Below are 4,668 nucleotides of genomic sequence, written 5' to 3'. Positions count from 1 at the left end.
GACGGTATTTTGCTGAAGATAAAGATTGGTGCGAAATTGATATAGATGAGGTTGATTATTTGAAGAATAAATTTTGTCTGTTTATTGATCTGCGTAGCTTTAAAGATATTGAATTTCATGGAAATGGTCTTAGAGTAATGAACACAAAGGATGGAATACAACTTGAAATCTTGAAGAAAGATACTTCAGTGAAAAGTGTCGACTCTCGCGATGATAATAAATCGAAGGCCGGGATGATAATATATTTGCCCACGTTTATGTAATTAGCGATGCTCAGGTCTCTGTTGAAAATAGTAAATTAAAGTCTTTACTATTTTAGTTCGTACCGATAGGAACGAGAGTCGTTCAGACCTCAGTTATGCAGTAGGCAGCTAGACTCCGTCGGTCGGCCGGCCGGTCTGACAACATGAGGTTCCTGCCGGAACGGGGCCACCGCTTCCACCTTCGGAACGTGTTTATACATGTTGTGCAGTGACTCAGGGGCCTCTTCCACGCATGCGCAAACGCGCCCATCTGACTCAGTGGGAATTCCCCTCTTCCACGCATGCGCGTAAGAGGGGAATTCCATGTAGTTAAAAACAAGATTGTAGTTTTTTATCCCATAGTCCACTATTATTATACTACTCAAGTCTATCCGCTCAGCAGTTTGACATGTATGTGAACATACCAGCGAAGGTCACGCGTACGCGTAGCTGTAAATAGTTCGGTTACAGTGAAAATATAATTCGTATTTTCACTAGTTAAAATACGGGTTCATATTAGTACCGTCTAAACAATAGGAGAATGGCAATACAGGCAAGGCATGTATGATAAAATTTATGATCACCAATAATTTTTACATATACAGGCTTTGTTAATAAAACTGAATATTGTTTATTGCAGCATGCTGTAGGGAGCAAGAAAATATTGAAAAAAAACTATCAACAGTTGCAGTTTCTGCCCCGTGATAAGGTCGTCTTGTTGTTTTCTTATTAAATGGCATTATTAATTTTTTTCGAAACAAAAGTCATAAAATGCGACAAAATGGTTTTTGAATTAGTTTAATTATTATTAAAAATATATAATAGGGAACCAAAATATCGCAGGTCCCACTTATACGCAGAGCAAAACATTCAAGTCCCCCTACTACCAGAATTTCGAAATCCCTCTGATTCCTCCCCACAGGTATTTGTGAACGCAACCTCATATTTTAGAGTTGATGCGATAACCAAAAAGATGGTTACGTGAATTTACTTTTGGAATTCATGTTAGCCTTTCTGAATCATTGAGATGCATAAACTAATAGAAGCATGACATCAAAAGTTTCTTCAACGTATGTTGTCGTTTGTGGCGGTCAATTTCAATGATCATTCACATGATTGATGACACTCACTTGGCATAGGTGTTCTTGTGCACACAAAATCGCAGCTTGAGGTAATGCTGCAGACAAAAGTTGAAAACCCAGGCACAGCAGCTGATCAGGATGTAGTGGTTGAGTATAGCCGATATGCGGCACGAAACCTGAAAATTAAATAGAGAAATGCTCACCCTTTTCGTTAACGAACACCATAAAGAAAGGGCAAAGTTGTAAAGTTGTAAAGTATGGGAGACTTAAAAATTGATCGAAGCTCATGTCACACAGGTGGTTTTTCATTCCATAGGCGTAAAATGCTGTCCAAAGAAAAATGTTTATCCACATAATGAGAAACATTTCTCCGTGCACATATCGCTTACTTGAAAGTAGCACTGGGTTAATAATACTTTGTGATAAACGCGGGAATTTGGTGAGTTTGATAGAGTCAGTAACAGCTGATTTTGTGTATGGTAAACGACAGACATTAGTTTTACATTTTTGTTTGACACAGTTTAATGATTAACATCGATCTTATGTTTGCACATTGCTGATCAACCTGCATCTGTTAACGTAATAACAGTGCTGAAACTATATGAAAAACGTTGATATTGTTTTGTACTCATAGTACGGATTATTTCGATATGATACAGGAGTGTTATAATTGATTATAGTTACCGTTTCTTTGTTCACATTCAAAGCCACCACCACCACGATGGAATACAGTGAAAGCGACAGGGAAATACTCCCGCAGACAAAGTAGTGATCCGTTGTTATCCTTAGTAGAAGAGATATGTAAGTTAGACGATCGGTAGAAAAAATAACTATATTGTCAGAATAATTAATTTAATGCTATACATTCATGCATTCATCAATTAAGTGTACACAGACAGACAGACAGACAGACAGATAGATAGATAGATAGATAGATAGATAGATAGACAGATAGATTGACATAATTTTACATACGTACAAACGTGCAAACATTATACCTTCATATATGTATGCATGTATGCATGCACCTATGCATGCAATTATGAAAAAGCGAATTACGAATGAAAACCAATCAACACACAATTTAGTAAACGTCCGACGCTACCTTCTCATACAAAGTGTTATAAAGGTGAAAACTGACAAGAACGCCCCCACACTGTTCCCTATCACAATGATCGTTTTCAAGGCAGAATCCAGGAAAGGCTAAATTACAAAGAAAAAACAATTCATTAGGTATTTCGACTGCTACAAGACATGGTCAACAGTAACAACGTTGTACACGAAAGTAGGTTTTATCGCACGAACTTACAAATATTGGCTTACACAAGATCTTACAGATGTACTGTCGACAAAATATATCACAAAAATGAAAAGGATCACATAAAGTACTTGAAAGAAAGTTCCACTCAGGACAAGTTATTAACGTTTCTCTTACCACAGGTTTTGTGCCCATCGTCATGACGAGTGCAACACTTCCAACATGGCTGCACTTACACTCTGTGAAACCAGTGGTTGTGTCATCCACATTTCGACAGTTAATCTGGTCCCACACACTTGCGTAGAAAAATATTTTGAAAATAACAATTTTAATTTTAGCATTATTGGTATTTCCATTATTTTTGCTCACATAAATGTATTTGATGATTATCCATTCTGATGGTATCGCATGCTATGCATCTTTCAAGACTCTTTTTGCTTAAGAAACATCCTCAGCACAATCAAGTTCAATTTTCTCCCGTTGAAATGTGTAAGTACATAACAGTCAGTGAAATTACGTCACGGTATTTCACAAACATGCTATCAACGGTTAATCATCTGGTTCAATAGCCTTGGTATGGACCATTGCTTTTAGCGCTAGAAAAAAGGCAATGAAAACTATAAAACGTACCCTGAAGGATCGCCATGCACCATTAATAGACACTTGGCATTGTACCCGGGCTAAATAAATATGGAACAAAAGAAAGAAAGGGGTAGTTCCCTTGTTGTTTGATGGTTTGTAGCGATTATCCAGTAATGCGGTTACTTTGAGACGCTCATAGTTCTTAATACTTTACTTCTAAATTCATATCAGATCACTTTGCATACTGCACAGCTTGTCTATGGGAGCTTGTTTACTGACCGACACACAAAAATACATTGACATACTAATTTTGCTGGTCGGCGGAATTAAAAGTGAAATGTTCGTTGAAATCGGTTAGATAATGTGTACTTGGAGTTTGGTATCATGAGATTCTTTAACGTACATGTCTGATAGTGTACATATACTGACTGGCCATGAAGGTAACAACAAACGTTTGTTGCCGGAGAGCCTGAGAGTTGCCTAATATCAGTCTGTTTCCCCGAGGCCTTGGACCAAGAGGGATTGACTGCTTTTAACGACTCTCAGAACCGCGGGAAAAGAAATGTAAGCTGTTACACGAGTACACCAAGTCAATGTTTGTTTTGTAGCACACCTCATCCAGATTTCGCGCTGAAATAATCGGAATTTTCTCTGCTATATTCCCAGCTCTTACTCGTATCAGTTGCAGACACCGACATTGCCTAGAATGGGCGCAAGCGTAGACGACACTTTCAAACAACCTGTCAACAGTAGTTGTTCTGAAACTATTGTTGAAACTGAAGCAGTAACGGGCTTTTCTGCATATATAAGCACGAACATGATGTATACATGATGCGACCTTAGAATAAGGAAACATGACAGAGAGACTCAGTGTGGACGAAATATGCTACACATAACTATGATGCCTTACCTCCTTGTGGTAGAGAACGAAAGTGATTGGTTCTTGGAGCATTCTTCCTCGCATGCTATCTTTGCCATCGTAAATGTTGACCGAAATCACAGGAGAGTTTACTTTCTGTACTTTCTTTGTAGCGGTAATTGTTCGCACCCACTGTCTGCCCTGTCTACGAAGTAAGTGGAGCGGAGATAATTGGTCGAATGGTTAACACTGATATAGCAGCTTCATAAACAAGAAAGACATCTTGAGATAATAATGACGTTTATCATGTACCCATGCCAAAATATCACGAAATCCTTGTGACGTTAACCGTTATTTTTATTTATTTATCTTTTTTTTCAATTTTATTTGATACACATATCAACGGGCAAACCCACTAACAAAAGTCAAACGTCACAAGACAAATGTACAAGACAACTATAAAAGTAACACGTTACATCAAATTGAAAAAACATACACAAATCAAAAGTGAGAACTGTTAAAATGACTGGACAAAATAGTTTTAAAACTACACAGCGTATAAAAAATATCTATATTACATTAAAAATATCTATATTACATTTGAAAGAGATATCGTTAAAAACAGACATGCATCTGGGCACTGTC

General features: G+C 37.5%; 1 long non-coding RNA gene across 1 annotated transcript; it reads right to left on the bottom strand.

The window, feature by feature from the left end:
• Positions 1-2,008: 2,008 nt before the first annotated feature.
• LOC139144606 (uncharacterized) lies at positions 2,009-2,877 on the bottom strand. The gene is made up of 3 exons (XR_011554824.1): positions 2,760-2,877; positions 2,430-2,527; positions 2,009-2,108 (listed from the first exon to the last, which is right to left on the bottom strand). It is a non-coding gene; the product is annotated as an uncharacterized lncRNA (long non-coding RNA).
• Positions 2,878-4,668: the final 1,791 nt, after the last annotated feature.

Source organism: Ptychodera flava, chromosome 11 (assembly GCF_041260155.1).
Source record: "Ptychodera flava strain L36383 chromosome 11, AS_Pfla_20210202, whole genome shotgun sequence".
NCBI classification, from domain to species: Eukaryota; Metazoa; Hemichordata; class Enteropneusta; family Ptychoderidae; genus Ptychodera; species Ptychodera flava.
This window is presented reverse-complemented; position numbering and strand designations above follow the sequence as displayed.